This window comes from Rhinoderma darwinii, chromosome 3 (assembly GCF_050947455.1).
Source record: "Rhinoderma darwinii isolate aRhiDar2 chromosome 3, aRhiDar2.hap1, whole genome shotgun sequence".
Classification (NCBI taxonomy): Eukaryota; Metazoa; Chordata; class Amphibia; order Anura; family Rhinodermatidae; genus Rhinoderma; species Rhinoderma darwinii.
This window is the reverse complement of record NC_134689.1, coordinates 38,165,164-38,190,637: the sequence shown is the minus strand read 5'-3', so window position 1 is coordinate 38,190,637 and position 25,474 is coordinate 38,165,164. Positions and strand designations below refer to the sequence as shown.

The following is a 25,474-nucleotide window of genomic DNA, read 5'->3' as shown; positions in this document are numbered from 1 at the left end:
TTAATAAGTCACATGATAAATATAACGGGCGATTTTTCATGTGAGTTGCCGGTAATTTCAGGTGTGTGACTCCCATTATTATTATTCCCTATTCCAGGTTCTCAAAACACAACCAAATGTGATTGGATGTTCTATCATTCTATTGTAACAGTCACATGATCAGAGGAAATGATCCTAGTTGTGAATTAATCAATGAGGCGCCGTATACAATGTATATGTTAGTAGAGCGACATTTCTGAAATTTCTTATTGATACTTCTCTTCCACTAGAAGACTACAGGGAATTACACTGATAGATTGGGAGACGTTTCCATTTTTCACACAACTAATTGATACTTCATTTTGCCAGGCATTGGTATTCGGGTGGTTTATGTCACCAAAGGTTGCCCCGATCAAAAAGAAATCTGTTTTTTCTGCATGGAGCAGTGCCAAGGACCTCAGGATTGTGGAGGTAAGGGACATAGTTACATAGTGAGTAAGATTAAAAAAACAATTTCCCTCCCTCTCCAAATATGGCGATCAAAATAAATCCAAGTATTAACCCCTTAATGACCAGCCTATTTTAGACCTTAATGACCAAGCTATTTTTTAAGTTTTTGAATCGTCGCATTCCAAGAGCTATAACGTTTTTATTTTTGCGTCGACATAGCTGTATAAGGTCTTGTTTTTTGCGGGACAAGTTGTATTTTTTAATAGCACCATTTTGGGGGACATATTATTTATTGATTAACTTTTATTAACTTTTTTTGGGGGGGGGAATAGAAAAAAATCTGAAATTTTGCCACTCTTTTTTGCTTCCTAAATCTACGCCGTTTACCGTGTGGTATAAATAACACAATAACTTTATTCAGCGGGTTGTAACGATTGCAACGATACCAAATTTGTATAGATTTTGTATGTTTTACTACTTTTACACAGTAAAAACACTTTTTTTTCAAAATTATTTGTTTTTGTGTCTCCATATTTGAAGAGCCGTAAAGTTTTTATTTTTTCGCCGCTGCAGTTGTATGAGGGCTTTTTTTTTTGCGGGAAGACTTGTAGTTTTTATTGGTACCATTTTGGAGTAGATGCGACTTTTTGATCACTTTTTAATCACATTTTTTTAAAGTCAGGATTCACAGAAAACAGCAATTTTTCTGTCGTTTTTCATTTAATTTTTTACGACGTTCACCGTGCAGGTTAAGTAATGTAATAGATTTGTAGTCGGAGTCGTTACGGACGCGGCGATACCAAATATGTGTAACTTTTTAACTTTATTTTGTTTTTTTAATAGTAAAGCAGTTTGTAAGGGGAAAAAGTGGGTTTTTCATTTTTTTTCACATTTTTTTTTTATTAACTTTATTTAACTTTTTTTTTCACTTTTTTACTAGTCCCACTAGGGGGACTTCACTATGCAATGGTCCGATCGCATTTATAATACACTGCAATACTTTTGTATTGCAGTGTATTATGCCTGTCCGTTTAAAACGGACAGGCATCTGCTAGGTCATGCCTGCGGCATTATCTAGCAGGCATTCGCTCCAGGCAGACCTGGGGGCCTTTATTAGGCCCCCGGCTGCCATTGGAGACACAGACACTCGGCGATCTTATCGCCGGGTGTCAGTGGGATGAGAGGGAGCTCCCTCCCTCTCTCCAAAACCACTCAGATGCGGTGCTCGCTATTGAGCACCGCATCTGAGGGGTTAAACGGGTGAGATCGATACTGATATCGATCTCACCCGGCAGAGCAGGGACGCTCCCAGCCCTCAGCTGCCTCTAGCAGCTGAGAGCAGGGAGATTTGACAGCTCCCTGCTCTGTTTACTTATTCCAATGCCGCGACGTAAAAAGTCTATGGCATCGGAATAAGGCCCGTTAGTGACCGACGTAAAAAGACTATGGGCTGGTCACTAACGGGTTAATGCCCGGTGTAATAGGGCTTTAATAAAGACAAGGATGAATTAGAACAACAGTACGTTTTGCCTGTTTCCACAGTAAGAAAAGGGTGGATTCTGTAGAAGTTTTTGAGGCGCAGGTGACTCGACTGTACAAGTGCCATTTTTAACTTTCAAATTTGACAGAATCTGGCTGTGCATCCAGCGCAGATGTGTACATAGCATTATGTAGAGATAGAGATCAGGACTGCAGGCCAGACTACATATGTGTGCCCCCATAACTTTTCTCTTGGCTTTTGATATATTGCGAGATGAGTGGCGAGAGATTAAATAGACTCCCATGTTAAAAATACTGAGAAATTGGAGTCCTTAAAGAGGCTCAGTCACCAGATTATAAGTTCCCTATATCCTACATAGTGTGATCGGCGCTGTAATGTAGATTACAGCAGTGTTTTTTTATTTTGAAAAACGATCAATTTTAACAGAGTTATGACCTATTTTAGATTTATGCTAATGAGTTTCCTAATAGACAACAGGGCGTGTTTTCGCTTTTGACCAAGTGGGCGTTGTAAAGAGAAGTGTATGACGCTGACCAATCAGTTACCAATCAGCGTCATACACTTCTCATCTTTCCCTCCCAGCTTCTTTCACTGCACACAGCGTTATCTCGCGAGATCACGCTGTGAAGTCACTTCCTCCCACAGGTCCTTCACCACCGCGAAGGAAGAGGGAAGACACATCGTCTCCAGGCGTCCGAGAGGGTAGAGTTGAATCTGCAGCAGCATCACAGTGTGCAGATAAGCATAGTGAACTCCCTAGAGACTCTACCATCTCGGACGCCTGGAGACGATGTATCTTCACTCTTCCAACGCGGGGTTGAAGGACCTGTGGGAGGAAGTGACATCACAATTAATAATTTAGATCTGTGTTTTATCATCTTTAAAGAGGCTCTGTCACCAGATTTTGCAACCCCTATCTGCTATTGCAGCAGATAGGCGCTGCAATGTATATTACAGTAACGTTTTTATTTTTAAAAAACGAGCATTTTTGGCCAAGTTATGACCATTTTTGTAGTTATGCAAATGAGGCTTGCAAAAGTCCAAGTGGGTGTGTTTAAAAGTAAAAGTCCAAGTGGGCGTGTATTATGTGCGTACATCGGGGCGTTTTTACTTCTTTTACTAGCTGGGCGCTCTGACGAGAAGTATCATCCACTTCTCTTCAGAACGCCCAGCTTCTGCCAGATCACGCTGTGACGTCACTCACAGGTCCTGCATCGTGTCAGACGAGCGAGGACACATCGGCACCAGAGGCTTCAGTTTCTGCAATTCCAAAGCTTGCATTGAGAAAGAAAACAAGACCAACCTCAAAGACTAAGTCAAGTGGAACTTCCTCTGACATCTTCGGCAGAAAAGCATCCCAAGGAATTAGTATACGTCTCTTTTGGAGAAAAGAGTACCAGTAAACCTAGGTCCACCTCAAAGGAATTTTTTTCTGTGCCTGTGGCTCAGCTGAGTCACGGTGCCAACCTGGGCTTCACCAATCTTTGGACTATAGATCCATATACCAAAAGTCTTTGGGACATAACCTCACAAGGAAAGACAAATCTCGCTGCCTGAGTCACAGTGCTTAACTTCGGAAGAAATGACAAAAGTCTTTGCCTCTGGCTCGGCTGAGTCACTGTGCTAATGTAGACTCAGTGTCTTAAAGAAAACTTCACAACTAATGACAAATGTCTCTGCCTGTGGCTCGGCTGAGTCATAGTGCTGAACATCACCAAAAATGACAAATGTCTCTGCCTATGGCTCAGCTGAGTCAGTGCGGAAACGAATAAAAAATTATTGTCTCTGCCTGTGGCTCAGCTGAGTCGCAGTGCAAAACCTTATAAAAAATAACAATTGTCTCTGGCTCAGCTGAGTCACAGTGCTAAACCTCTTACAAAAATTACAATTGTCCCTGCCTGTGGCTTGGCTGAGCCACAGTGCCAACTTGGACATAAGTGCCACCTGCCACCAATTTATGCCAGCTACCAACATTACTCATGGTAAAAAACTTGAATACCCTTATTTACCATTACCAACAGAAGAGACTGCTGTTACAGACCGTCTCCAGATGAAAGGAGGATTTTAGAGAATGCCATTTTCATGACTGCTACTGGTTACACCTTGCATAATTTAGAATATTCATACATGTATACCAACTTTATGGCAAAAATGTTGTAGTCATGCTATTTCAATAAAAATATTAACATCTAATCATAGCGTGTTATTATATAAGTAGAACATTACTATAGTAAACTGTCTTTACCCTGAAAGATGCTGGTATACCACACATTCTAGAATGTTAGGTTGAAATAGGACTGCTAAACTCATGGGGTTCACTGGGCTAGTGTCACCCACTATTACTACTTCTTTATTCTAGGGTCACTAGTGTTATGCCTAGCTCCCCTACCTTTTTCCCCTGTATTAACGCTAACTATCTGCTTTACCACTAAGTGTGCATATGGTGATTCTCAACACAATTGTATAGTAAATAAAAGCAATATTTACTATACACTTGTGTCATACTAGCACCCACCCACGTACCTAAACATACATATAAGTTACAGTGCACTCATGCGTCTATGTCCCACCCCCAACTGGCTCAACTTTCCCTGTAACTAAAAGGTTTATCTTGTACACAATAAGGGGCTGTAGGAAAAGAGAAAGAACAAAGTGTGTTGTAATAGGATAAGTGTTAGGCAATAAAGGGGTTAATAAAGAGTTGCTGTAGTTCAGGGTAATGGTAGAATAGGATAGGAGTGCAGCAGTTTGAGTAATGATACTTTGACTGCTGATCTTGTCCAGGGCCTGTAGTGTGAGTTCAGCAGGCCTGCTATGGTAGAATCCAGCTTCTATTCAGGTAGGGGCTGATGTGAAGGTTTGAGGGAGTGGGTCCAGGGGAAGTTGCAAGACCAGGAGGGGTTAAATGTATGGAGAGAAGGGTAGGATAATGACCAGGGGAAATGCTCATTGTATAGGGGGAGAGAATGCACATGGAGAGGGGGACGATACTTAGCGGTCATCCAGAGGGAGAGAGTGATCCTTCTGTGTGTAGCGTCCATGGCCGCGGGCCGTCGGGTTCACTTACCTCCCGACGCCCGCAGCCATGGATCTGTGAGTGCTGGTCCCCGTCTCCCTCCTAGGAGATGCCAGCGCTCTCTTCCGCTCCGTTCGGCTCTGTCCCATAGGGTGCGCGCGCACGCTCGCGCCCGGCCTTAAAGGACATGTGTTGCCAGCAAAACATGTTTGTTTTTTTTTAGTTAAACAGTTAGTGTATAGGTGATTAAACATTATTCTAATTTATTTTTTTTTTCACGAGTCAGGAAATATTATAAATTGGATTCAATTTATAATATTTCCCAGCACTGGTCACTAGATGGAGCCATTCCCAAAATTGCAGCATTGCATGTGGTAAAGCAACCACATTGCTTTATGCTGCAAAATTGGGTAAAAATCCCTCGCTCTAGTGAGCTCTCAGAATCCCCCCCTCCTTTATCCTGGCTAGTGCCGGGAGAAACGAGGGGTTTGAACGGTCTAACCTCCTACACTGTGTGTCGCCATTTTTTGAGCTAACACACAGTGTAGAAGGTTAACATACAGTAGTAAACACACTGAAACACGAACATACATAGAAATAACTTACTTGCTCCAGTCGCCGCCGCTCCCTCCGGTCCATCCGCTCCGTCTGCTGCCGCTGCTCCATGTGCACAAGTCCGGAAGCCGCGACCGGAAGTAGTAATCTTACTGTCCGGCCGCGACTTCCGGTCCACAGGAAAATGGCGCCGGACGGCGCGCATTTCAAATTGGACTGTGTGGGAGCGGCGCATGCGCCGTTCCCACACAGCGGCGTACACGATAGTGGATGGAACGGGCCCCGTTCGCAGTCCCTATGGGACTGGAGCTGCCGTATTCCATGTCTGTATGTGTCGTTAATCGACACATACAGAAATGGAAATAAAAATGGCAGCCCCCATAGGGAAGAAAAAGTGTAAAAATAAAAAAAAGTAACACACAAACACACAAATTAATCCAAACGTTTTTATTTTTTTTTCCATTTTTAATTTTTATTAATTTTTTCAGAAATACAGAATAAAGAAATAAGGACAACAGAACAAAATATATATATCAGTCCTTATCTACGTTAGGTCCACGCAGGGACCTCCAAACCCATAAAACACTTATGTTAATAGCATATTTTGGACCACTTGTCCCATGACATTATATAAAAAAAAGATGAATGTAAAGTGACTCAACAACCCCATGTCTCCTCCATTAAACAGCTATGCAAATATGTAGACATATTATATTGGAGCCTTATATTATCCAATTGATCCCTTGACATTAGTGGACCTAGGGGAAGGTGTCCCTCCCCGAGATAATGCCAATCACATATATATAAATATTCCCCTTCCTCTTGTGAAGGAGGATTAGCAATCCCCATCATGCTCTTCATATTATTATATTCCATTTACCTGCAAAGAGTTACATCAATACCACTGAAATTACCTATACCATAAGTCATGTCATACATCAAAGGAACATCTGATAATACCCATGGCATGAGACTAGTAACTTAATTTAAGGACTCTAAGTATTAGTACCTTGTCCAATTTCTTCAAGTGACCTTTGAAATAAGAGGGAGCAAATGAACTCCTTGTGCAGAAGTGGACAGGTACCTGATCCATGGTTCCCACAGAGTAAGGACGTGGGGAAGTCTATGAGATCTCAGAGCATACATGCGTTCCATGGTATAGGAAACATTAACCTGGTTGATCAATTCTGAAATGGAGAACTGATTGGGTAATTTCCAGTATTTAGCTAAAAGTAAACGTGTCGCTATAATAATATGGCTGGACACCACTTGAGAGGAGCTCGGGATATTGTGCATATTGAGAAAACATAAGGCCAGTGCCGGATCCGGTTTAACCATACAGGACGAAATTTGGGAAATGATATCAAATACCTGTCTCCAGAACTCATAGACTTCCGGACATTGCCACCACATATGAAAGTACGACCCTTTGCAACCACACCCCTTCCAACAAACCTCCGGGTAAGAGTTGTCAGATTTCGCAAAATTTAAAGGTGTTAAGTACCAGCGTAGCAATAGTTTTTGGGAAGCTTCCCAATGTTTAACTCCCTTAGAAATTTTTTTGGGCCATGCAAAGGCTTTCTGCCACTCCATCAGAGAAAAGGAAGAGTTAAAATCTTCCTCCCATTTAGCGCAATAAGAAGGTATGTTGGGAAGAAGGTGTTCGCACAGATTTCCATAAAATTTTGAGATACCCTGTTTCCTACTTTCAGGATCAAAATATTGCTGGCGGGCCATGGAGGGGAATGCTGAAGCGCTGACGTCTAAAGACGTGAATAAGTGTCTTATACATAAATATTTGTAGAAGTCTCTATTGGAGATACCATAAGTCTTCACTAATTCTGTAAAGGCTAGTAATGTGTGGCCATTAAATAGCAAGTGGATATGGGAGATCCCTGAATTTATCCAGTTATCCAACGATATCTCAGGTAAAAAGGTAAGTAAATATCGTAAGGGCAAATTTTTAAGTGGAGTGAGGGCCAAGGAGGGAAGCCGGTTGGCGTAATTTTTCCATACTTTCAGAGAGGCCGCGACAGTGGGGGACACGCAGTTATAGGTATTTGGAGAAGAATGTGAACCAACCCCTAACAATGAAATAAGCGGTCGACCTACCATTGCCTGTTCAATATGTATCCACCTCTTTGAGGTGAGGCGTGCACACCAATACTTCAGTTGGTCTAGTGAGACTGCCCAATAGTACTTTTGGACATCTGGCATTCCCATACCACCCTGTCTCCAGTGTCTAAATAATGTATGCATCCTCACTCTAGGCTTTTTGTGCGCCCATATGAAATTATTAAGTATTCTTTGGAGACTACTCAAAAAGGAACTAGGAAGAGGGATTATCAGTGCACGTATCATGTACAAAATAATCGGCAAAACCATCATTTTAATGATTGCTATTTTCCCCGCCCAGGAAGTACAAACTCCGCTATAGGTAGATAGCAGTTGGGGAATACTGGTTAAGAGAGGAGCAAAATTATGTTTGAATAGGAGATTCGTTGAGTTAGTGAGTTGTATACCCAGATACGAAATTTTTAATGAGTTCCATTGGAAGGGGAAGGAGTTACGGATTGTATTCCTAACTTGCTCCGATATTCCCACCTCTAACAAATGCGATTTACTAGCATTAATTTTGTAGTAAGCCACTTTCCCAAATGAGTCTAAGGTGTGTTGCACTGCCGGTAGGGACCTTAAAGGATTAGAGAGTGTGAGGATGACATCATCGGCATATAACCCTATCTTATGTTGAAGGGGGCCAATCGTGATACCTGTGATGGATGGGTTCTGCCTAATAGACATAGCTAGGGGTTCCATAACCATTGCAAAGATCAGGGGTGATAACGGGCACCCCTGACGGGTGCCATTGGAAATAGAAAATGATGCAGACATGAACCCAGAGGCCAATACTCTAGCTGACGGATTCGAATATAGTGCCATAATAGCGGATTTTATCCATCCATCAAATCCAAATTTGCTCAAAACAGCCTCCAGGTATCCCCAATGGACCCGGTCGAATGCCTTCTCCGCATCCAAAGCAAGAAGCGCGGAAGGCACTCGACGGGTCCTCGCCCAATGAACCAGGTTTATCAGCCTTCTGGTGCCGTCCGGTGCCTGCCGTCCGGCAATAAATCCCACCTGGTCTTCATGTATCAATTCAGGAAGTAATGTATCTAACCGACCAGCCAATATTTTAGCATAAATTTTAACATCAGTATTCAAAAGAGATATTGGGCGAAAATTAGCAGGAGAATCAGGCGTTTTCCCAGGTTTCGGCAAAGTGACTACTGTGGCAGCAAGCATTTCCTGCGGAAAGGACCCCATCCCTGCAGCTTCAGTAAACACTTTAACTAAGTATGGAGCTAGAATCGTGTCATATCTTTTATAATATTAATTAGTAAATCCGTCTGGACCTGGGGCTTTGCCTGGCTTTAAACTTTTAATAGCTTGTGATACTTCAAGTATCGTAAAGGGGGATTGTAATTGAATACTATCTTCTACAGACAGGGAAGGAAGGTTCAGACCACTCAGGAAGTTATTAATGTCCGAAACTGAAGGTTGGTAGGTGGCTTTATCTTCTTTAAGGTTATACAGATTATGATAGAAACTCCGGAATTGCTCACTAATTTCTTGGGGGTGAGTAACTTTATTGCCATTTTTGTCAATCAAAAATGCTGTTCTCTGTTTAGCACTTTTCTTTTTGAGCATTTTAGCTAAGAGTGCTCCTGGTCTATTACCATGTAGATAAAATCCGAATTGTAATTTTTTAAATAAGGCCATATGTCCAGACATCAGCACCGCCTGCAGTTGGTCCCTAAGAAGTGTCCTTTGCGAAGTGTCCGGAGTCACCTTAGATTTATTAAGGGATTCTAGATTATGTAATTGAGTGAGGATATCCTTAGTAGTTTTTTCCTTATCTTTTTTTAATCTGGAGGCAGCCTGAATCCCCATCCCCCGCATATATGCCTTATGGGCATTCCATAAAGAAAAGCAATTGGTTGAGGAAGGGGCATTAATTTCAAAGTATGTTTGGACGTGTGTATCAATCAAATCTTTTGTGAGAGGATGTTCTAATACTAGATCATTCAGTCTCCATGAGGAGAAAGGAGGTGTTGGCAATTGATCTAGGACCTTTATAGATATAGGAGCATGATCTGACCATGATATGTCCCCAATAGTGGATGTGGAGATGCATCGGAGACCAGGTTTACTCACCAGAAACATATCTATGCGAGAGTATACTTTGTGTGGTGCAGAAAAGTATGTAAAATCACGCTCATTCCCATGTTGACAACGCCACACATCATAAAGCTCTTCTAAGTGTACTGTGTGGTGTAGATTGGAGGGAGGTCTATGGGCATTTGAAGAATCAATTGAGGGATGCATGACTTCATTAAAATCCCCTCCTATAATCAACAACCCCTTCCTCACCTTATTTACCTTTCGGAGGATCTTGTGAAAGGCCTTAAGCTGATGTGAATTAGGGAGATAGATGTTAACCAACGTAAAAGTAATATTGTTTATATCACATATGAGTATCACAAATCTACCTTGTGGGTCTAACATGACCTGATGCATATGAAAGGCAACCGAATCCTTTATCGCAATCAATACACCCTTGGATTTACTGGAATGAGATGCTTGAAATATGTGGGGAAATCTAAAATGCGTACATTTCGGTGGATGAAGAGAGGAGAAGTGGGTCTCCTGGGCAAAGAGAACATCACTGTGAAGAGCCAAAGCTTCCTTCCACATCTGTCTCCTTTTAAAAGGGCTATTGAGCCCCTTTACATTTAAAGAGGATATATTAATCGGCATGAGGCAGTATAAAAGAACATACTATGTCTGACTGGGTAAGGAGCATGAATTCGAAACAGAGATATAGGAACTTGTGGACCATAAAATGTACAGAACCATATTACTAAGTACAGAAATATTAACATAAGAACAGTGCAAAAAAGAAAAACATGGCGCCTACACTGCGCCGTACAGACCTCCGTGGGGGAGAGAGAATAAAGGTAACCACAACAAATAGCATTATTACATGACCATACTACCAGCAGAAAAATCAGGTGGCAGAGTGTCCCTGTGCCAATTCCCATTCCGGATGAAGACGTCTCGGTGGCTTGTTAGCTGACTCTGTTCCCAAAGACTGGACGGGGATATTCCACTTGCGTAGCAAATCAATCCCAGCAGAAGGAGTAGGGATCACATGTGTGGAACCATTCCTAGAGACCACTAACTTGACCGGGAAACCCCACTTATATCTCAGATTCTGCTCCCTAAGAGCCAAAGTGATCGGGTGGAATTGCTTTCTTAGCATCAAGGTGGAAGCTGACAGATCCGGGTATATTGAAATATGAGCATATGGGGATGGGAGTTTCCCCAACTTTCTGGACTCCTGAAGGATACGATCCTTGGCTTGGTAAAAATGTACCCTCGAGAGAACATCTCTGGGAGCATTTTCCGGAGCAGCCCTAGATTTAGGAATTCTGTGTGATCTGTCCAAAGTTATATCCAGTGGAGCAAACATTGGAACCAAGGCTTTAAACATGGTCTGCAGAAAATTGGGTAATTCAGAGGGTGAGATTTCTTCAGGGATCCCTCTGATTTTTAGATTATTTCGCCTCGACCTATCTTCTTGATCCATGAGCTTGTCTTTTAGCCATTTCACCTCATCCTTAAGCTCAGCATGTGCGTCGATAAGATCATTGTGGGCCTTGGCATGGTCTCCCATGCTGCGTTCTAAATGGTCCGTGCGATATCCTAGATCATCCACCGTCGCGTGTATTTGTGCCAGTACCCGATCCAGCACTCCAGAAATGGAAGTCTGCAATGTATGCATTAACCCCTTCATGACGGCAGTGGTCAGGGGAGCATCATCTGAAATCTCAGACAATCCGGACATATCAGAAGACATGAGGTGAGTATCCTGTGATGGCAAGCTGTGAGGGAAGAGCGCCTTTTTAATAGCAGGGCCTTTACTGTTGGGCGAGGATGGGCCCGATCCAGTCGCTCCCCGTTTACCGGGGCCTGACACTTCTTCCATCCTGCCCTGTGTGTCTCCCTCTGCAGACTGACCTGATGCAGCCGATAGCTGCTTGTGATGTTGCCGCGCGTCCGGCTCAGACAGGGAGTCGGCGCCATCTTGTGACCGGCTCGTCGCAGAGAAATAATCCGGGAGTTTTTTGGGCTCCGCTTTGACCTGTCGTCTCCTGGTCATGTTCCACATCGATGTCGGCTGTATCAGGGATCTGGTCCGGTAAGTAAGACTTCCGTAGCAGGTCTTATGCCGCTGTGAGCCGCTATAATGCTATTGCTGAAGCGGGAGAAAGTGCACTACACCGCCATTCCAGTCAGCGGCTAGCTCCGCCCCCCTAATCCAAACATTTTTAATAAAGCACTAACATCTTTAACATATAAAAAAAAAAATTGGGGTGACACTGTTCCTTTAAAGGGCCAGTGCGCGCAATAAGGAAATTGTCATCATCATCAACTGCCACGATTTCCTGGTCTATAAGAAGGCCCCTGGCCTTCTAATCCTTGCCTGAGCGTTGTTAATTTTCCCAGTCTGTCTTGCAAATGGTCCCTTAGTGTTTCCCGTTCCTGTTGTTACCCGTGCCTTGTTCCCCTTTCCTGTTTCCGTGCTTTGCCTTAGTATCAAGTGGTGCCATGTCCTGTGTCATCTGCCACGTCCAGAGGAATCTGCCACGTCCTGTGTCATCTGCCATGTCCAGAGGAATCTGCCACGTCCTGTGTCATCTGCCACGTCCTGTGTCATCTGCCACGTCCAGAGGAATCTGCCACGTCCAGAGGAATCTGCCACGTCCTCTGTCATCTGCCACGTCCAGAGGAATATGCCACGTCCTGTGTCATCTGCCACGTCCGGAGGAATCCGCCACGTCTGACGGAACTTGCGGCTCCAGTGTCATCCGCCACGTTTGGCGCCATCCGCTGCACCCATCTCATCTGTGCCAGAGCTGCGGCCACCATCTGGACTATTCAGGTACCCTTGTGCGGGACGTTGTATTTCTGGGGTTTCCTGCGGTTTGTCCAGCTGCCTTCCCACTACGGCGGTACGGCCTAGTGGGTCCACTAACCCGCCTCGTGACACTGTGATTGCACAAAAAGTAAGAGAGAGAAGTGTAGGCCTGTGGCCCTTCTTATACCCTGTCCGTGCACTTCTGTATGACATCACATACTCATGCACGTGCAGGGGGGGGGGTAGCAACAACTAAAGTTCCCCTCTAGTTGTTAGAATGCATGGCATTAGCCCCCCTGCTGAGTAGGGAGACAAGAAGATCAAATGGAGATACACTTGTCTTCCTTTTGTAAATAAGACAATGCAGTTGGCTTCCCGCACATTCCCAGAGGCATATGTGTGAATACACACCTATGTCTGATGGGACAATATATAGAAGAAAACCTGGCACTCCAAAGAATTCTTACTTTTGAAAAATAATTTTATTTGCAATCCACAGACTTAACAGTGTGATGTTTCGGTCAGAACAATAAGACCTTTCTCAAACAGCCTGTAAAATTAATAGAAAAAATATGTATAAACAACTAATATCAACATTAACCCCTTCCCGCACCTTGACGTAACTGCACGTCAAGGTGAGCAGTAACTTTGCGCACCTTGACGTGCAGTTATGTCTGTACTTTGACAGTTAACCGCCGTGCTGTGCTACACCACAGCGGCAGTTAACTGGGCAGGGCGTCTGCCCTGCATTCCCTGTTGCCGATCAGCGGCCCATCGCCGCTGATTTCGGCAGTTAACCCCTCAGATGCGGTGTTCGATTGTGATCACCGCATTTAAGGAATTTAGCGCAGATCGCCAGCGCCCACATGAAATCACGGGGCTTGCGATGGTACCCATGGCAACCGGACGCCAGACAATGGCTTCCGGGCTGTCATGTACAGAAGTCTATGAGGACCAGTCAGAGATTGGTTCCCATAGGCTTCCTGTCAAAGTGACTGTCACGTCACAATGACATAACACATTACACTACGTAGTGTAATGTGTTCTAGCAGCGATCAGAGCTGCAAGTCTAAATGTCCCCTTGTGGGACAAGTAATAAAAAAGATAATAAAATGTTTTAGAAAAGTTATAAGTTACATAAACAAAAAATGTTTTAATAAGTCTTTTATTATAGCAAAAAAAATGAACACTTTAAAAAAGTACACATATTTGGTATCACCGCGTGCGTAACGACCCAAACTATGAAACTATAATGTTATTTTTCCGCACGTTGAACAAGTAAAAAACAATGCCAGAATTACTATTTTTTGGTCACCCCCCCCTCCCAAAATATACAATAAAAAGTGATCAAAAAGTCGCATGTACCCCAAAATAGTGCCAATAAAAATTACAACCCGTCCCTCAAAAAACAAGCCCTTACACAGCTTTTTTAAGTGAAAAATAAAAAAGTTATGGCTGTCAGAATATGGTGACACACAAAATTAATTATTTTATAAAAAAGTGGTTTTATTGCGCAAACGCTGCAAAACGTAAAATAAAAACTATATACATATGGTATCGCCGTAATCGTACCGACCCGCAGAATAAAGTAAAATGTAATTTATAGCCCAGTGTGAACGCTGTAACAAAAAAACAATAAAAAAACATTGTCAGAATTTATGGCTTTTGGTCACCTTGCTTGGCAAAAAATGGAATAAAAAGTGATTAAAAAAAAACGCATGTACCCCAAAATTGTACCAATGAAAACTACAGATTGTCCCGCAACAAATACGCCCTCACACGGCTCGGGTGGAGAAAAAATTAAAAAAAATTCTGGGTCTCAGAATATGGCGATGCAAAATATGCAGTGTTCTAAAAGCGGATAAGATTGGGCACCATTTATCAGTGCGACAACGGCCACATATCTGCGGATTATTATTTATGTACCCCATTATTATACCCTCTTATTATGCCCTGATGTACTCCGCAGAGCTTACATATGCCCCCACATTATAAACTGAAATAAACGTAAAGTCCCAAACAGAACTACTACCAAGCAAAATCTGCGCTCCAAAAGCCAAATGCCGCTCCCTCTCTTCTGAGCCCGACAGCGTGCCCAAACAGCAGTTTACGTCCACAGATATGGCATAACATATAGTGCACTAAAATGACATATCAGTGGAAAATTGCAATTTTCACTCCGCACCATCCGTTGCACATTAACTCCTTTGTGCACAGCCATTTAATAGTATGTCGTGATGTGGGGGGGGGGGGGGTGATGTATGCAGCAGGCTCACGCGCTGAGCCCGCAGCATACTCTGCGGGTGTCAGCTGGGTATTACAGCAGACATCCGGGACTAACGGACAGGAACAGCGATCGCGCTGTTACAGGAGCCTGTAAAAATGACAATATACTGCAATATGCTTTTTGTTCTTTTTGCAGTATATGCGGTAGAGAGACGCCCCCATTTGGCACAGCAGTAAAGAACTTTTATTCTGTGCCATCTCCTAAACTAAACATTTGGTTTTTATGTTCTGGTCGTCTGTTGTAATAAATGCAATCTCATTTTTTATGAAAGTCATTATCAGCATTTTTATAAGTAATGTGGAGAGTCTGAATTATTCTATTCTGCAGTAATTAAATTAAGTGCCCCTTTTGCTCTCCATTAAGCTAAACATTATTTTAGTGGGTAAACTGCCAGATTAAATGAAGCAGGGGTTTTACCAGCATAGGCTGAATAAAGTCTCTTCACTTAATGGCTTTCAATAACCAGATATAACAGCTTTGTTCTGAACATCTACTCTGCTATATAAGCTTCATATGGGGAGGGCAAATTCAATAAAGGAAGCAAAAAATAATATATTTTTTTAACTATTTCAGTTCATTACAAATGTGCGGTTATTTATTGAGTTAGGATAGTAAAGTTTAATTCAATGTGTGCTGTAAATCGCAGTTCCCTTATATATTATCAATAAGCCCTTGCCGCATCTCAATGTACATGTTGATCACGCAGGATACAGAAGCTGTGCCTGAACGATCACCTGATGGAGGATGGCTGTCATTGACTCTGATCCCAACCATTTAACCCATTCTACACCGCAATCAATTTCGATCAAATCACTGGACATGGAATGATATTTACTTAAAATCACAGAAAAAGGCCATACGTACTGATGCAAGGGAAGGTTCAAGCACCAGCTCCCAGCAGGATGCAGACAAGCCACAATTCTGTGTAGAGGGAGATTGCTCAGGTGCAAAATACTGTTGAACAGCCGCTCTCACACCTATTCATGAGGGGGTGGCTGCTTAGTATTATCATTGTACAAAGATAAGGCTTCTATAAGTGTGCCTGTCGCACGTGTGAGACAGTGACAGGTAAAGTCATTGAGGGAAGGTACATTTCCCCTAGAATCCTGTCATATGTATCCTAGGCTCCAGGGAATGAGTATTTTTTGCAATAGAAAGCTCTAGCTTTCCAATCTCGGCTTAAGGAAAAGCCGGAAAAAGGACCTGGAGTTGGATTGGGGAAGAGCAGGGCGGGTTCCCCAATCCCTAGTCCATCTCTGTTTGTAGGACAAGGCTGCTGCTCAATTAGCTGCACCTGCAGCCTGTATATAAAAAGGTGCAGACACAGTGTGTGAAAGTCTCACCTCTGACTCAGACCGGAGACTACTAAGTCTGGAGTAGCCTGTATTCTATGTGAGTAAAGACCTGTGTTACTTTGTGTCCAGTGCCTGGTAGGAAGGTACTTGGTATAGTTAGATAATATCTTGTTTAGTTAGTGCTCAGCCGAGCAGGATTTATTTTGTATTTTGCCTTGTTGTACAAGAGGCTGTTTTCTTTGACAAGAATAAAACACAGGCAAAGCCTGAAAAACCTATTGAAAAGGACTTTTGCTACTCCAAGCGGAAAATCGTTGCTTGGGGCAACAACACAATTTTTTTTCTCCCCGAGAGTGCTTGGAAGTGTATGTCTTGGGTGAAGGCGGCAACAGGGCTAGAAAAAGAGACTGTTAAAATGGATGAAATACTTAAACAGCTGATTCAGGCTAATATCAACCAGGGGAAGATAAGCACAGCTTTGCAAGAAGCCAGCACGACTCAGCGAATGGTGCATGAGGAAGCCATGCGTGCACAGGCTGAAACCAATATTCTGCTGGGTGAAGCCCACAGACTAGCCTTAAAAGAACAGCATCAAATTAATCGCCATTTGCAAGACCAAATTCAGGCCTCAGTGGAGAGGTCAGCGGGTCCTCATGGTTTGCGCCAAACCACTCGTGCAGCGGTACAGACATCTCTGCAGAAGATGACACCCACCGACGACGTTGAGGCCTATCTCATGGTGTTTGAGCGAGTGGCAGAACGAGAGAAGTTATCTTCAGATCAGTGGGCAGCAGTGGTGGCACCTTTCCTAACCGGAGAGCCGCAAAAGGCGTACTTTGATCTCAATGAGCAGGATGCCAAGGATTACTCCAAGCTGAAGGGTGAGATCCTTGCCCGTCTGGGTGTTAATATGAATGTGCGTGCTCGACAGGTGCACAACTGGACTTTTGTGGAACACCTACCTGCCCGATCACAAATGTATGATCTTGTCCATCTTGCACGGAAATGGCTACAGCCAGAGGAATCAACCCCTGCGCAGATCGTGGCGAGAGTGGTGCTTGACAAATACATCCGCTCCTTACCACCGAAGGTTCAGCGTTGGGTCGGTCAAGGAGATCCTACAGATGCGGAACAGCTGGTGAACCTGATTGAAAGGTACAGAGCTACTCAGGATCTACTCCAAGAAGTACCGCCTGGATGTTCTAACCCCAGGAACAGCAAATCGTGCGGAGCACCCGGTAAGACTGTTCCATTTACTAGAGGGGTGAGAAATGTCTTTAAGGGAGGTGGCTCAGAAGGGGAGCAGACGGAGGGAAGAAATCCCAGAGAGACACTGAAGGCCAGACCAGGCTCTCAAGTTGGGGACCGGGGCCGCATACAGTGCTGGCGGTGTTATGGACCTGGGCATATTGCTGCCAATTGTCCCATGACTACTGAGCCAATGGAGTGTGATGCAGCAAGGCGAATATCCTTGTTTGCACATCCTGTTTGTTCTGCTGAGACGGTTTACGAGACTGAACAACAAATGTGTGTCGTAAAAGTGGAAGGGTGTACTGTGAGTGCCTTGCTGGATTCTGGGAGTCTGGTTACCCTGGTGCATGCCAGCCTGATAGACTCTGCAACATTCAGAGGACATAGTATAGGGGTCCTGTGCATTCATGGGGACACTAAAGAATACCCCACCGCTTTGGTCACTCTAGAGACTTCCTGTGGAACCGCTTGCCATGAAGTGGGTGTGGTCAAGTCCCTGATGCACAGTGTGATCCTGGGGAGAGACTTCCCAGTGTTCTGGGACTTGTGGAGGAAGAAAGATGTAACCTCCACTGTAAATGTTAATGATGGTATTAATGTGTGCGCTGTGATTAGCCCTGAACCCTTTAACGAGGATGCTGAGGTGCCAGCAGTAGGGGTGACCACTGAGCCTGATAAATTTCCTCTGGCTGTTTTTGCTGGTGAAACAGATGAGCAGGAGGAAATTTCTGATATACCAGAGTTAAATGTATCACGTAACAATTTTGGGACTGCTCAACTTAGCGATCCCACATTGGTAAAAGCCAGGGAAAATACTAAGGTATTAAATGGAGTGCCTCAACATCCAGGGGCTGATAAGGTGTTTCCACACATGGCGGTTAACCAGGATTTGCTGTATCGGATAGATAACGTACGTGGGGAGGTTGTTGAACAGCTGGTGATACCCCAACCGTATCGTAGAACGGTGTTGGACCTGGCTCATAAACACGTGCTGGGTGGACATCTAGGTTGCGAAAAGACCAGAGAGCGTATCTTACAACGATTATTCTGGCCGGGGGTATATACGGAAGTTCAGAGGTATTGCGAGTCCTCCCCGGAGTGTCAGATAACGGCTCCTATGCCACATTTTAGGAGTCCGCTGGTGCCTTTGCCTATCATTGGGATCCCTTTTGAAAGAATTGCCATGGATCTGGTCGGCCCTTTAGTCAAATCCTCTAGAGGACATCAATATATCCTAGTGGTGTTGGACTATGCCACACGCTACCCTGAGGCAGTCCCTTTGCGAAATTCCTCTTCAAAAGCCATTGCAAGAGAGTTGTTTTACATGTTTTCCCGTACTGGTTTACCTAAGGAAATCCTTACCGATCAGGGAACTCCCTTTATGTCCAAAATCACCAAGGAATTATGTAAACTGCTGAAAATTAAACACCTACGTACCTCTATATATATCACCCTCAAACTGATGGTCTTGTCGAAAGATTCAATAAGACATTAAAAGGCATGTTGAGGAAGGTGGTTAGTAAGGATGGGAAGGATTGGGACTGTCTTCTGCCCTATTTGATGTTCGCTGTACGTGAAGTTCCTCAATCATCCACAGGGTTTTCTCCTTTTTAACTTGTATACGGCAGACAACCCCGTGGTCTCCTGGACATAGCCAAGGAAACCTGGGAGCAAGAGTCCACACCTTATACGAGTGTAATTGAGCATGTCACATTGATGCAAGACCGAATCGCTGCGGTCATGCCGATAGTTAAGGAACACTTGGAGCAAGCTCAGGATGCTCAGAGCAGGGTGTATAACCGAACTGCTAAAGTTAGAAATTTTAACTCTGGTGATCGAGTGTTGGTCTTAGTGCCAACCGTAGAAAGCAAATTTCTTGCTAGATGGCAAGGGCCGTGTGAGATAATTGAAAAGGTGGGGGATGTAAATTATAAAGTTTACCAACCAGGTAAAAGGAAGACAGTGCAGTTATACCATGTAAACTTAATTAAGCCATGGAAAGAAAGAGAGACCCTCGTGGCAGTAAGTACTCCCTATAGTAACCCAGATGTGTATGTGTCAGAATCCCTCGCAAAGCCACAGAAACAGGAGACAAAAGAGTTTGTGCAGAGAAACACAGACGTGTTTTCAGAACTGCCAGGACAGACTTGTATAATAAAACATGACATTGTGACCGAGCCTCAGGTTCGGGTCCACTTGAAACCCTACAGAGTCCCTGAAGCTCGTAGACAAGCCATATCGGAGGAGGTCAAGAAAATGCTAGACCTTGGGATTATTGAAGAGTCAAAAAGTGAGTGGTCAAGTCCCATTGTATTGATTCCGAAACCAGATGGGTCATTACGTTTCTGTAACGACTTCCGCAAGTTAAATGAGATGTCAAAGTTTGACGCATACCCAATGCCAAGAGTTGACGAGTTAATAGAGAGACTGGGCCATTCAAGGTATTTTTCAACACTTGATTTAACCAAAGGCTATTGGCAAGTACCCCTCACGGAGGGCGCCAAAGAGAAAACTGCGTTCATCACCCCGGATGGTCTGTTTCAATATAATTGTTTACCATTTGGGCTACATGGGGCTCCAGCGACTTTTCAAAGGTTAATGGACATAGTCCTCAAACCCCATCGTCGGTATGCTTCGGCATATCTGGACGACATTATAATCTTTAGTGATGACTGGGAAAGCCACTTACCAAAAGTACAATCAGTACTAATCCTCCCTCAGAGCCGCGGGGTTAACAGCAAACCCAAAGAAATGTTCCTTAGGCTTGGAGGAAGCACGGTATCTGGGGTACATAATTGGGAGAGGGGTGATAAAGCCACGGTCAACAAAGTTGAGGCTATCCAAAACTGGCCCCAGCCCTCAACCAAAAAGCAGGTCAGAGCTTTTCTAGGAATTGTAGATTATTACCGCAGGTTCATTCCAAACTTTGCCAGCACAGCAGCGCCCCCTGACAGATCTTACCAAGGGAAGTAAGTCTGTCATGGTCAAGTGGGACACGAAGGCTGAAAGCGCCTTTCAAGAGTTGAAACTGGCCCTGTGTAACCAACCAGTCTTAGTCACTCCTGACTTCAAAAAGGAGTTTGTTGTCCAAACTGATGCTTCTGATGTGGGGCTCGGAGCAGTTCTGTCACAAGAGGTGGGTGGTGAGGAACATCCTGTAACCTATTTGAGCAGAAAACTTACCCCGCTGAAAAAACTATAGCATAGTTGAACGGAAGTGCTTGGCAATTAAGTGGGCACTTGAGTCCCTGAGATATTATTTATTGGGTCGTCGGTTTAGGTTGGTTACAGACCACTCTCCTCTTACGTGGATGTGTCAAGCTAAAAAGAGAAATTCAAGAGTTACACGGTGGTTTCTTACTTTGCAGAACTTCAAATATACTGTGGAATACAGAGCAGGAAAACTGCAGGGCAATGCTGACGCTTTGTCTAGGACACACTGCCTTGTAGCTAAATGTGTCCGATCCCACGGGCTCGAAGAGAGGAAGAGGGTATGTGAGACAGTGACAGGTAAAGTTATTGAGGGACGTGTAAGACAGTGACAGGTAAAGTCCTTGAGGGAAGGTACATTTCCCCTAGAATCCTGTCATATGTATCCTAGGCTCCAGGGAATGAGTATTTTTTGCAATAGAAAGCTCTAGCTTTCCAATCTCGGCTTAAGGAAAAGCCGGAAAAAGGGCCTGGAGTTGGATTGGGGAAGAGCAGGGCGGGTTCCCCAATCCCTAGTCCATCTCTGGTTGTAGGACAAGGCTGCTGCTCAATTAGCTGCACCTGCAGCCTGTATATAAAAAGGTGCAGACACAGTGTGTGAAAGCCTCACCCCTGACTCAGACCGGAGACTACTAAGTCTGGAGTAGCCTGTATTCTATATGAGTAAAGACCTGTGTTACTTTGTGTCCAGTGCCTGGTAGGAAGGCACTTGGTATAGTTAGATAATATCTTGTTTAGTTAGTGCTCAGCCGAGCAGGATTTATTTTGTATTTTGCCTTGTTGTACAAGAGGCTGTTTTCTTTGACAAGAATAAAACACAGGCAAAGCCCTGTTATGAACTTTAATGCACGGTGTCCCTGTCTCTGGCTACTAAGAAACCGCTGTACCAACCTCTCCTGATGCTAAACCCTCACACACGGTTACCTGTAGTGCACCATGTTGGCTTACAGCCTATTAATTACACCCATACTATTACATCAGGCAGGCTGCCCATTTGCCCAGCACCTTCTAATTGCACTACATTAAGTATTGACACCCCACTCTCCCCCAAACTTTATACTGGGTTAGTTATATATCCCATTATAAGTATTTGAGTATAAATCTTTAAAGCGACCCTCCAGTCCTGCAATTTTTTTTAAATAAATGATGGGGTATATGTAGTAATATTACCTGATTCCCCGTAGGTGTTGTCGAAGTCCGTTTCCCATTGTGTAATACACTTAGATTTGGTATTTTGACTAGAGTTGGAGAGTTCTTCATAAAAGACAGACATACCTTTCATAAAGGGTGTCTTGGCTTGAAAATGAAATAGGATTTTATTTTTTTTATTTTTTCAACATTCAATTTTTATTGAAAATTTCGAAACCAATAGACAACATTTGACACAGCATGTAATAAACATATATCTGTACACCAACATTGTCATTTACATTGCATCATCTTGTTCATTTAACTTTTCTAGGAACTAAAAACAGGGTGAAGAAGAAATCAGGGGACTTGGGGGGGGGGGGGGGGGGGGAATTGCAGATATCTGTGTCACATCCACCGCCACTTTATGATATATTATCCAGGGATTCCAGAAGGCCATGTACGATGCATATCTATTTTGTTTAAGGTAAAAAATACGTTCGTATACACAGTGTGTTGACACTCTCGTCACTACCTCTTCACATGTGGGGGGAGTTGGAGACTTCCAGGCCCTGGCTATCAACAACTTGGCAGTAAGCAGAACATGGCACACTAGGCGTCGAAAAACAGGCGGAATCCTCTCTATCCCCAAAGACAGTATGGCCAGGCCCGGATCTTGAGGAATGGGAAATTCCATAACTTCTGATAATAACCTAAAAATGTTGGTCCAATAGTTTGTCAGGTGCGGACAACCCCAGAATATATGATATATCGACCCTTCGTTTCCACAACTACGCCAACATAAGCTAGACGTAAGAGGGTATATCCTAGCTAATTTGGACGGAGTGAAGTACCATCTCAATAGAACCTTATGGAAGACTTCCAAGAGATTCATACAAACTGAAGATTTCAGAGTCCAATTAATTGCCACTTCCCATTGTGCCGTAGTGAAGGATTTCTCCAAGTACCTCTCCCAATTCAAAAAGTGTGCTCGCCTGGAGGTCTCCACATCCCCATTCAAGGTATCGTATATTTTAGCCGTAAGGTTCTCAACTCCCCAACCCGACCCAGAGAGAAGAGCATTAATCGATGGGGGAAGCTGAAGCTCTGTCAGAGGTGCAGCATTCCAGTAAGACTTGATCTGAGTGTATTTATAAATATCCCTATCTGGAACCTGGAATTGCTCCTGTATATCACCAAAGGACTTAATATTCGCTCCGGAAAGTAGGTCAGAAATATATTGGATACCAGTCCGAGGCCAATGCGTGATTCCCAGATTGGGTATTAATATCTCCAGCACCCCTATTGGGATCTGTATTTTACTGCTCCCTGGAAGTCTGGAGGGCATTGTTATAAAGTGAAGCCAACTTTGTACAGCCACCCTAACTGTAGGTACATTGGGAAGGGGGAGCTCAGGTTTCAAGGCATACACCAATAGGACATTTAAAAGAGGTCGGCCCCCTATTAAATAGCTTTCAATTGAGGGCCAGCTAACCCCCGTAGGGGTACTAAACCATTTTTCCGATTGTTTAATTATTAATGCGCTGTGGTAAGCTATTAAATTAGGAACCCCCAGCCCTCCTCTATGTTTCCTTTTCATCAAGAGGGATGCTGCCATTCGAGGTTTCTTTCCCCCCCATAGGAAATTCTGGAGTTGCTTCTGAAATTTCGACAGCCATGAGATCGGCATAGGGATTGGTAGTGTTCGCAGGTAATATAATATTTTGGGCAATATGAACATCTTGTAACACACATTACGGCCTAGCCATGAAGGTTCGTGTGAAGCTATTTGATCCAATTCTTTCTGTACAGAAGCTAGGAGTGGGACAAAATTAATTTTGGGAAGTCGGGTCAACGGGTATCCAATTTGGATTCCCAGATAGGGAATGGAGGAATCTTCCCATTGATATGGGAATTCAGTTGTTATGGATTTTTTCAGGTTTGGGGAAATAAAAAGCCCCAAAATTTGAGATTTAGTTGCATTCACTTTATAGTAAGATACCAATCCAAACCTAGAAATAATTTGTGAGATTTCTCTCAGGGAAGACAAAGGGTCAGTAATAGTCAAAATAATATCATCCGCAAATAAGCCAATTTTATGTTGCCGAAGTCCCACTGGAATACCGCGAATTAGGAGGTTAGAACGTATAGACTCTGCCAGAGGTTCCATAACCAATGTAAACAGCAAGGGGGATAATGGGCATCCCTGCCTAGTGCCATTGGTAATATGGAAGGGGGTGGATAGGAACCCATTCGAAAGGACTTTAGCCGTAGGCTTGGTATATAGCGCTTGTATAGCTTTAAATATGTTCCCGACAAATCCAAACTTTGTCAAGGTCGAAAATGCAAACCCCCAATGTATTCTATCGAACGCCTTCTCTGCATCCAGGGTAAGGAGGAGAGAAGGCGTCCGAGATTGTCCCACCCTAGTTATGAGATTAATTATCCTTCTAGTCCCATCAGGGGCTTGTCTCCCTTTTGTGAATCCAACTTGATCAGAGTGTACTAGTGTGGGCAGGATGTCTATTAATCTGGTGGCTAGGAGTTTAGCATATAACTTAGTATCACAGTTAAGGAGGGAGATAGGTCTAAAATTGGCCGGTGTTGTGGGAGATTTCCCTGGTTTAGGGATCGTCACTATCGTGGCTTCTAACATTTCCTGTGGCATGCTTCCCTCTACCATTGCCTTATTGAAGACTTCAGTTAGATGAGGAGTCAGAATATGCCCAAAGGCTCTGTAGTACTCGTTAGAGAACCCGTCTGGGCCAGGGGATTTATTGGCTTTAGATAAATGAATTATTTTGGATATCTCTAAAGGAGAAATAGGGGCATTTAAACTTGATAGTTATTCGTGAGACAAGGAAGGTAACTGAACCGAGTCTAAAAAAGTCTTGGATATTCCTATCTAATGGTTGTCTAGTGTGGAGATCTGACCTTAAATTATATAATTTAGAGTAATAGTCGCTAAATTGGTCCGCTATTGTTTGGGGGTTGATAATTTTCGATCCGTCTACCAACGAATCTAGATGCGTAGTTTTAGTTTTGAGTTGACGCTGTTTCATTCTTCTCGCCATAAGTTTACTAGTTTTATTATAGGAAGTGTAATAATTCAACCTTAGGGCTGCTATTTTTTGGTCTAATTCATCTATGAGGAGGGCCTTCAAATTTCGTCTAAGAGTCATGAGTTTGTCATGTAGGGCGGATGCCTTATTTTGTTGGAGTTCCATTTCCACAGAGCGCATTTCCTCCAGCAGAGATGTCAAAGCTGCCATTTTCAGTTTTTTATATCTTGCCCCTTGCTGTATCAAGAACCCCCTCATAACCGCTTTATGTGCGTTCCATAGTGTGAATGGACTTAGGTCTGGAGATCCATTCAATAAGAAGTATTCCCTCAATTGGGAGGAAATGCTCTCCTTGTACTTTGGAAGACTAATAAGAAAATTGTTTATCCGCCATGCAAATCTCGGTGAGGGAGCGGAACCTAAAGAGAGAAGGAGATATGTGGGAGCGTGATCTGACCATGTTATTTGTCCTATCTCAGAAGTTTTAATTCCTGATATAGAAGTTCTATCCACTAAAAACAAGTCTATTCTGGAGAAAGAACGGTGTCTTGTGGAATAAAAGGTGAATTCTCTAGAAGAGGAATTTATGCAACGAAACGTGTCGTATAAATCCTCCTTGAGTAACCATGGGGAAAGAGTCAGGGGGGAGCTTCTGTCCTGATTAGTTGAGTCCCATTCAGCGTTCGGGATTAAGTTGAAATCCCCACAAATTATAAGCTTCCCTTTCATCACCTTCCGAATTTTACGCATAGTTTTGT

At 43.5% G+C, this 25,474-nt stretch overlaps 1 long non-coding RNA gene across 2 annotated transcripts in view; it reads left to right on the top strand.

The window, feature by feature from the left end:
* LOC142748908 (uncharacterized) overlaps nt 1-25,474 on the top strand; it is a 104,506-nt gene that overhangs the window by 10,224 nt on the left and 68,808 nt on the right. For both annotated transcript variants that reach the window (XR_012882334.1, XR_012882335.1), the window contains exon 3: nt 349-450. This is a non-coding gene — a long non-coding RNA (uncharacterized LOC142748908). The remainder of the gene's footprint in view (nt 1-348; nt 451-25,474) is intronic.